This window comes from Fukomys damarensis, unplaced genomic scaffold, assembly GCF_012274545.1.
Source record: "Fukomys damarensis isolate Sample0158 unplaced genomic scaffold, DMR_v1.0_HiC HiC_scaffold_19, whole genome shotgun sequence".
NCBI lineage: Eukaryota > Metazoa > Chordata > Mammalia > Rodentia > Bathyergidae > Fukomys > Fukomys damarensis.
The window spans coordinates 15532550-15542475 of NW_022900931.1; the positions used below are offsets into that span (position 1 = coordinate 15532550).

General features: G+C 35.8%; 1 protein-coding gene across 2 annotated transcripts in view; it reads left to right on the top strand.

Annotated features, from left to right (window-relative positions):
- The window catches only part of Pik3c2g (phosphatidylinositol-4-phosphate 3-kinase catalytic subunit type 2 gamma), a 211241-nt gene that overhangs the window by 184873 nt on the left and 16442 nt on the right, over positions 1 to 9926 (top strand). The gene's annotated exons all lie outside the window — the stretch shown is intronic.

The window sequence follows — 9926 nt, forward strand, 5'->3', positions numbered from 1 at the left end:
AGTTAGTCTGTAAGGGTAAGTAAAAAAAGCCCTGCTCTCAATTACACCCCACTCCGCCATGGTTCAAGTCACAGCAAGGATAGTAGATGAAAATTGTCATTGTGAAAGAGAGGGAGCCTTCTGCATCACGGGATACATGCCCAACAATCTGAGCCTGGAGACAGTGGTAACTCTAAAACTTACGAGCTCTTCCCATCTTCCTGGCCTCCAATCAAAACCTGGCTTACACACAGCAGAATACTGCACTGGATGTTATTGTTTTCTTCACAAGAAAGCCACAATTGCAGCTGTCTTGTTTATGCATAAAAATCTCTCAGGATGTGTTGGAAGGAACTAAAGGAACAAACTGCTCTCCACATGACATGCATCTGGTACACAATAATACTTCATAGATATTTGTTCAGTAAACAAATAATTGGCCTGAATTGGCAGGGGCTACCTCCTTCATAAACTTAGACTTAGCCAGACATGCAAAGATGTCTGTTGATAAGTCTGTGGGAATCACAGTCGGCAACTTTTGCAATATCTGCACAAATATTTTTAAAGTGTTTATAAATATTTATTCATTAAAATAATCATTTTTCCATTGCTTTTGATAAGACAGTCATCTTAAATGAAAATGACAGGTGTCTAAGAAACTTTTAAACTGGGAGATGAAGATCCAGTCAGTTATTATTTATGGCTACCTGTGTGCTCATGGACTTGAAGCATCTGCGTCAGGGGTGACGAACCATGTAGAGCTTTCGGAGATACAAACAGCCTGCCACAGCAGGCATGCCGCAGATCACCACCGCTATCTATATCAACACATGATTAAACAATAAAATATGAAGAAGTAGTGTATATGAGTTATATGTGATACGTGATAGTGGTGAAAATAGTCCTCTTAGAAATTAAATATTTTTGCGGTAATGTTGTCACTAACCAGAACATCTTAGAAGACGCCTATTGAAATTGCATATAAACAACACAGTAACCCTGGTGTTCTCATTCGATAGTCAGGCTGAAGCTCTGATCAAAAGCAATATTAACCAGTTCGCTCGCCCATTACATTCACCGGAGGTATTCCCAAATTACTCTTGACAGTTGTCAAAGAAGCATTAGAAACTTAGATGAAGTCACACTGCCAATAATATATTCAAAGGGAATGTAAGATAGGCTTGATGGGCAGAAGGGAGTGAGAAAGAAAAGAGAGAACTAGAATTTAGAGTTGATGTCAAGCAGTTATGGGTCAGTGGTAAATACTCAGATGAATCCTAGAAAAAAAAATCTAAATATTTAAACAAACTAAAAGGCATGACCATTAGAGCCCATATATTGCCAACGCCCTCTGAAAAAACAGTTATTGGTAATGTTCTAACATTTCTTGCTGTCTGACTTCTCAGTCTACCTCCTGCTTCCTCTCTTTTCCCCCATCATTTAACACTGAGAGATCAGAGTACCTGAAATACAGCTTTAGACTTTTCGTTTTAACTCTAAATTTCTGGCTTTAAATAGCAGTAAATCCGTGGTTTTAAATATCGCTTCATTTCACTTTATTCCCTAGCTATGATTCCAGGTCCTAATTGTCCCCTAAAATCCAGAATTGTGTATACAACTGATCATAACTCCAGTAGAAATTCATTGCGTATTTCAAAGTTAATAATGCATAAAATCAAACTTCTGAGGCCTGCTCACTTAGATCTGTGTCTTTTTCCATCTTTCCCATCTCAGTAAATAGCACTTCTGGCCTTCTATTTACTTAGGCTAAACTCTTTAGAGTCATTTTGACTCCTTTTCTTCTCCTGGAAGCTATATCCATTTTATCTACAAATTCCACGAATCTGCCTTCAAACTAAACCCAGAATCCCACCAACTTTCCATCACCACAGTGTGGGTTCCAGCTGCCATCATTCCTTACCTTACTTACCTGCTGTTGGGTCTGCCCTAATTTCTTTAGCATCTCCTCCTAACCTAACAGCAAGAATGTCCCTTTGAAAATAAAAGTCAGCTTTGTTATTGCTTTCTTCACAAGTCTTTGAGAGAAGAGTCTCATCTGAATTACAAAAGCCATGCCAGTGGTGTCCGAGGCCCTACCAGTCTGCTTCCCTAGACCTCTCCACTCTCGCGTCCTACCTCACACTCCCTCAGTCAGTCCAGGCTCAACAACTTCCTTGTTGCTCCTTGAGCCTGGCAGCCATGTCACCGCCCCCGCATCCTTGTGTCTGAAATCCCATCTGTTTTGAATACTTTTTCCCAGGCTCATGACTTAATATTTTCTGCAGCTCAGTGTCACATGTCCTGAATGGACTGTGTTTTACTGTCGTCTTTTCAGTGAATCTTTTCTGAAATGTAAGTAAAATTGCAACAGCACCCTCTTTGCTGTCCCTTCAAATTTTTCTACTTTATTTTCTCCCTTGTCCTGTATCACTTCTAAAACCCAAGTGCCTAGAATAAGTCCAAGTGCATAGGAGGTACTCAGTGACTATTTTGTTAAATAAAAAGATGGCAGGTTACCTCTCATGTGAAAAACTAAGGATTAGCATTTTTCTCACCTTCTAAAAATCATCCCAACAAACTTCAATTTTTCACTGCTTCTTTTAAACAGCTATTTTATTTCTCCTGCTCATCAGAAAACAGCAACAGCATTTTAATATAAATGGCATAAAATCCATCTACAAATTCTCAATATATTTTCTTTGCTCATTTCAAGTTTTAGCTAATTGTTATTTATTTTTTGAGCCTTTAATAGGCTCACATCCCAAAGTAATCAGACTAAAGAAGTTGTGCTTGATTTCATATTAATATTAAAATGAATTATGCCTGCAGTTCTGTTATATTTAATATTAAGTTTGATGAAAAGAATTATTTATCTTATATTAAATCTTTGAAGCTGTGCTCTAAGAATTACTTCCCTCCCATAAGATCACAAGCTAAACCAAAATTGCTAAAATTTTTTCTCTTTTGAAGTAGCACAATATGATTTACTCTAGTGAACAGATTGACAAAGTACTGTAATTATTTAGAAAGTTAGCCAATATTTTAAAAATAATAGTTCAGTGTATTTCAAATATTAGATTTGAAATATTTTGTGAAAGCTCTCCAGCACTTTTCCTCTGTACCCAACTTTAAGATGCTCTCTCCTATGAACTCTGTAATGTTTCTCTATGCAATAACTCAAGACTTGAGGGTCAGTTTCCTAGTCTGTGCCATTTCTAAATGACTTCTGCCTCCCTGTGCCAGAATATGAACATTCCAGAGATTCTAAAGGCAATCAGTAGGGTGAAACTCTCTTCTTGCCTCTCCTACCCACACTATGAAAGTCATTTATACTCTAACAGAATGATTATTTAAAATGAGGAGCAAGTAATATCAGAAAAAATGAAACCCTTCAAATATAATATTATTCATTTCACAATACTCTGTAGAAGAAAATAGTTGCTATATGAAAATTAACAGGAGACAGGGAGTAAAGGAAAACAAGAGTCCCAAGCTAAACACACACACACACACACACACACACACACACACACACACACATACTTTATGACAGTTTATTTTTTATTTTAAGAATGTCTTAGGGACTGAGAGTGTAGCTTAGTTGTAGAGCACTTGCATGCATGAGCCCTATGGACTCTATAGTGCCATCCCCAGTACTGGAAAAAAAAAAAAAAAAAAAAAAACCTTAGAATTTTAATGTGTGTTAGTATAGACAAAGGGGTATTTTAAAAAACAAGTTCCTGGACTAAAAGCGATTTTGATTCTGTAATAGAGTAGGCTGGAATATCTGCATCTGTGTTATACAGGTATTGCTCACCTCCCTTCCATTTCCAGACTCGCTCTGCTCTCTGTTGCTATAAAATATGAACATTCATGGTGCCTGTGTGTTCCAAGTGGGCCATAGACCACACCTTGAGAAACGTTTCACGAGTTGCTTGCACCACATAAACGGCGCTTTACAGATAATGTGAGCTCTGAGATTGTCACCTAGAGAACTCCAGTGCAAACAACAAAGGAGGATCATGAAAAGAAAGTACAGATAGTGGCACTGCTTGCCCGATATAAGTAACAGTGTTCTGAGTGTAAGTCCTTGAATTGTATCAGTACTTTTCAATTTTTTAATATCTAGGTTCTGAAAGGAAACTTGTAACTGTTCCATCCTGGATTTGTTTCAATCTAAATAAAAGTCAACTTCTCAATGAAGGGCAATTTTCTAATAACAATCATCTCATCCATTATATTTGACATGTGGTCCATGGATTAAAAGCTTGCTCTGCCAGAGTTGGCCCTTAATGATACTGATCTCCAATTTCAAAGAATAAGACACAAAGCAATGGACAGTGAGGAGTACCCAGCCCTGGGGTGGGTATTCTATGGTTTTGTGATGTCTTTAGCTGAGGAAACAGGCGATTACCAATTCTTTTGTAATGAAATGAAACCTGATTTTCTTCTATAAACCAGTTGTCACTGATCTCTCTTGATAAGCCAATGCCTTTAATGTCTTCTTTATTGAACATTTCTGTTCCCAAGATCTCAGTGAAACTTCACTGTCTATATGTTCTTCCAGTTTCACTGACAGCGCTCTTTTGGAGCCTTCCTTAGCTCCTATAAATTTAAAATAGAAAATGTATGTAGTGACTTTATAAAGGATAACTTCACCCTCAGCCTGTCATGGGAGTATTTTCCAATATTCAGGACTTTAGCTCTTGAAACTAATTTCCTAAAAATTTCAGCCAGTCTTGAGACCTAAAAGATAACATGAAATATGGCTAAATTTATAGCCCTATTTTTAATCTTTCTCTGAATTCCATTTACATATTTCCAACTGTCAGATGGGCATTTACACTTTGGTATCTTGCCATCTCTTTAAACTCAAAATTTCTACAATTCGGTACTCTACTTTCCACTAAAATCAACTCTTATTCAGAATTACTTATTTCTATGAATTGCTGCACCATCCTCATGTCACCCCGATCAAAAGCTCTCTACAATTTAGTGTATATATTGTGACTCATTTTAACTCACATACACAATCGCCAAGCAAATCTGCTTAATTTTCCTTTTATTTTCAAAATCCTATTCAGTATCCTCTATTAATTCATTTATGTTATTTTGATTGATTGCTGTCATCTGCTTTCTTTACTTTCTTCTTTTTCTAGTCTCTCCTGCACAAAACTCTAGTTTTATCACACCAGTAAAAAACTTAATATAGGTGCTACGTGATCTAGCCATAACCCACCTTTGACATCACCCCCAACATCAAAATTGGATTCCATCTGAATGGTTCCCTCACTGCTGACCAAACACGATCTCTTAATCTAACAGACTATGTCTTTCTTTTCTTTACCTATTATTCACCTTCTACATCCAGTGCTCCTTCCCAAGTCCAACTTGAACCTCTCATCCTACCACAAGCTTCTGGGTCACTCCTGCTCCTGTCCACCTCCCCCCTCCTTTAGGTTTTTTTTTTTTTTAACACTTACCATACACAGCATCCATTTAACATTCACTGCCTTATATCAACTCTTTAAACTTTAATCATCTTAGTACACACTATAGTTTCGACTGTACTGAGCAATTGCTAAGGATGAAAAAGTGTGGGAAATACATTTTGTATACTCCACTATACTTAGCGCAATATTATATCCTTACAACACAGTTGCTAAACAAATGAACATTAGCTTTAGTGTAAAAATTATAATCCAGGACAATTTAATATAAGCTATATTTATATATCAATGGCTTTTCTCTGTGAATTCTGCTGGCTGTAATACTTGTTAATAAACTGAGAATGGTCAAGTATTTAATCTTAACATCTCTCTCACTTAGAAAGTGAATTCTTGTTGAGGACTATTTTTCAAAATGTGCCAAAACTTCGGACACTCCCCTCTTCAGAAGACACAGGGTGTATGTCTCCATAAGGCTGGAATTTTATTTACTCATTCTGCATTTTTTTCTGACCATCTGGTACTCTAATCTCTTTCTCCATGCAACCCTATGTTCCACATTTTTACCTTTAAAAAAAGCTTAGAAAGCTGGGCATGGTGGTGCACTCCCATAATCCCAGCACAGGGGAGGCTGAGGCAGGAGGATCGCTGTGAGTTTGGGACCAGCCAGGGCTACATAGTGAGTTCCAGGGCAGTCTCAACTACACAGTGAAACCCTGTCTTGAAAAAATCAAAACAAAACAAAAAAAGCTTAGAAGAATCAATAGGAAAATGTTAAAAGATTGATTTATAGAAAACAGCAAGAAGCTGAAAGTTTATATTCATCAAATCATTCTAAAATAAGTACTGTATTTTGAATACAAAACAAAATTGCAAAAAACAAGTAAATTCTGGAGATTCCAGAAATTTCCTTCTTTATGCAATATGCCAAAGTCCTCTTCCTTACCAGCAAATATTAATGTGTAGATGCTGGAAGTCCTAGTCTCAAAATGAAAACTCCAAACACCAGATAAGTCTTCATTTTATAAAATTTCAGGTTCTCTCATCCCATCTCTTCAGCCTACTGAGTGCTGGAATAGTCTACTTTCTTCTGCTTTTCTTTTTCTGTTTTTCTTGGGACTTAGCTACCCGAGGAAACACTTAACATACATTGACTTTCAGGTGTTCGTGTAAAATGTTCTTACATAAGGATACAGTGATATTAACTATCGAGAAACAAGTATCTAGAAACTAACTTCATCTGAAGTGTCGTTCTACAGTTTTATTTACATAACCAGTGAAGGGCACGTCTAGAATACCAGTTTATCTTTTTCAAACATATTAATATAAGAAGCCAAATTGTAATGATACAGCAAAATGTGGCCACTGGTATTAATACAGGTAATAAGGTCCACTCAGCATGTTAGAACCCTGTACATCAGCTAGGAAGTAGTAGATCCCTCCCTGCTCCTGAATGGCTTACATACTCACTTCTTTAGGGTTTTCTCTCCTTAAGTTTACTTGCTTTCTACAAATATCATGAAAAGCTATTTTGCCCATTCAGTGTGTGCCCAGCGCTCTCAAGAACTTCTGGATACATTTCACCAAAGAAAGGTTAGAAATTTTCTATCATTCACAAAATAACAAGCTGAATTGTGGCAAGCTTAAATCTTTCTCTATGACTCTACAACATAAGACTGAGCTCTAAAGCCTTCAAAATTATGAGCTCTTAGTTCTCGATCTAGATTGTGTTATTCACATCCTATTATTGTACTAACACACTCTTGGCTATGCTTGTTCCTGATAGACACTGCCCAGAAAGATACATTCTATATCTATGTATTTTTAAGTCATGACAAAGTCTATTAATATGACAGGACATAGGAAATTTTCTGAAGATATAGGCAGGCAACTCTTTTTCACCTATAAATTACTAGATTCTGCTCTTTGCAATCTAATCTTCCTACGATAGCAAATATAACAGCGTCATAAATTCTATTTCCCAGTTATCTATTCTGCATCATTCTTCAATAACCACTAATAAAACAGTCTGCCTCTCTTATTTGCACCCCTCTTCTTAGCACCTGACAATAGAGGTTGAGGCTCAGGAGATTTGGAATCATTTACAGCATTCAGTAATTTTTTTAAAAAAGCAGTTTAATTGCCAGTTAACAGATAAATAGCTCACAAGAATTTACTATCAAGTAGAGTCTAAAAATACAAATGAGCTCTAACTTCCTACACATTATGAAAACTGAGAAGCAGCAAGCCTGGCCCAACTTCATGAGGTTCCTCAGTGACACAGTCCAGAGCCCTGGGTTGTTAGAAGCAGTTCAGTTTGAATGCAATGAGTCAGGAAACAGATTCTTTCTACTATGCAGTGACCTCTGTGGGTTGTTTTATGGATCAAGAGCAAATACTACTCAGTCCAGGGGGAAGTAGTCCTGGGACCTTGCTTCAGATGTTCAAATCCCTCACATAAAATGGCATAGTGTTTGCATATGACCTCTGCATGGCCTCCTATATACTTTAAATCATCTATAGGTTAACTATAGTATACACTTCGATGTAAATGCTATGCAAATAATGTTATGCTGTATCTTTTAGGTACTAATTGCAGTTTAGACAGCATGTTCATTACAAGCATAATTTTAAAATATATTTTTGATATGCAGTTAGTTGAATCCATACCAGCAAATGTTGGACCCACAGATGTGAAGGGCAGATTCTCATCTATCTATCTATCTATCTATCTATCTATCTATCTATCTATCATCTATCTATCTATCTATCTGAGATGGTTTCTACCAGTGAATTTTTTCCTTTAAAGGCAGAAACTATTTTGAGCTCTTTTCTCTGTCCTCTCACAGACCACAAAAGTGCTAGACACATCATAGTCAAGTATTGGAAATCACCTATTGATGAAAACACTCTCCTCAAAGTCTTAAATTGGTGTGAAATGAAGCAGGGGACCATGCTAATTTAATTCCTGAAAATCTGAAATCATCCCACTTACAATAAGCAACATACACGAGTTAGAAAGATAATTTTGGTATTTAAGAAAAGCCCCCAAAAATTTTTAATTGTATTTTTGAGCTTGTACACTATTTTTTAAAAAGTCTCTTTCATAATGGCTAGCCTGAGCTTAAAAATTGCAAGTTGGCAGGCACATAGATGAGAAAATGCTTTTTATTATGGTGTTTGGTTTCTGGCATAAACCTCAGATTTTGATAGTCTATTATATTTTAATGATGTCAGTCGATTTCTACTAAAGCTTATTTTATCCTATTATTGGAAATATTTAGGTTAAAAATGACTGAAAACGATCATAAATTATTCATTGGAAAGATAATATCCTATTAATTACAATTAAACTTTGGATTAATCTACAGAAATTTCCAAAGTATCTGATATTTTTAAACTGTCTGTATTTCTTATAAAACTTGATTTGAAGTGCTCTGAGTTCTTTGCTTTTCTTTAGAGTCAAGATAGTGCAGTAGTTAAATACATAGATTCCACAGAATAAAAACCAATATTTTATGAGAGTGCTTCAAATATTGTAAATTCTCACTTGTGGTAGTACTATTGTTGTTGTTTTTCTTATTGCTATTGCATGAAAAATAAATATCTTCCTCGATATTCATATGAAAATACTAAAGGGTTACTGGCATACCCAACAATTTTAGATTATTTTATTTACTTCATAAAGTTTAGATTATGCTTTGTTTTTGTACCAACAAACATCTGATTGCTTTTTTCCCCTCAGTTTTGGTAATGTAACTGAGTTTCCAAGACCCGATTTATTTCTTGCCCAAAAGAACAATAGTAGCATTGAAAGCCATTTGATATGCTATATACAATCTGGCGGGATATGTGAAGTCAGAAAATTGGCATGTTAAATTATTCACACAACTAAAACAATAGCATTTAGAGGTCAACATTGTGGACAAAGAATTACTAATGTGCATGCATATATTTTAAGTTTTGCAGCTTAAAATGAAAACCAAGCTAAGAATCCCCTATATTTCACATTGAAGTCAAGAAAGAAATCTTTCCATATGTGAGTTCTAAGAATATCTTAAATCCCTCATTTATAATCTCTTCACTACTGGGACCTTTTATAAGCTTATTTTTTTAAATATCACTAAAATCCTTTTATTGTCTAGTAAATTTAAGAAGTACAAAATCATTGTATAAACTATTATAAATACAACAGTGCTTTAAAAATATTAAAGTTATGTTAACAAGACCACCCACATATATTTCACAAAGTAGTAGCATGTTCAAGGCATAACAGTTCCTCTGTAGGGAATTTTTTAGATTAATATAGATCCTTCCAGCCTCCAGCCTCCCTCCAGAGGTCCCTGTAAGGCATCTCTGTTAAATGTGAATACCTTAGTCAGTGCACATAGAATAAAGGAAAATGTCTATTTATTCTTGTTTCTTCTTTGTGCTTCACAAAAGAAGCAAGATGGGAAGAATTTACAGAGTTGAGAGAAGGCAGGAGAACATAGCATTTTA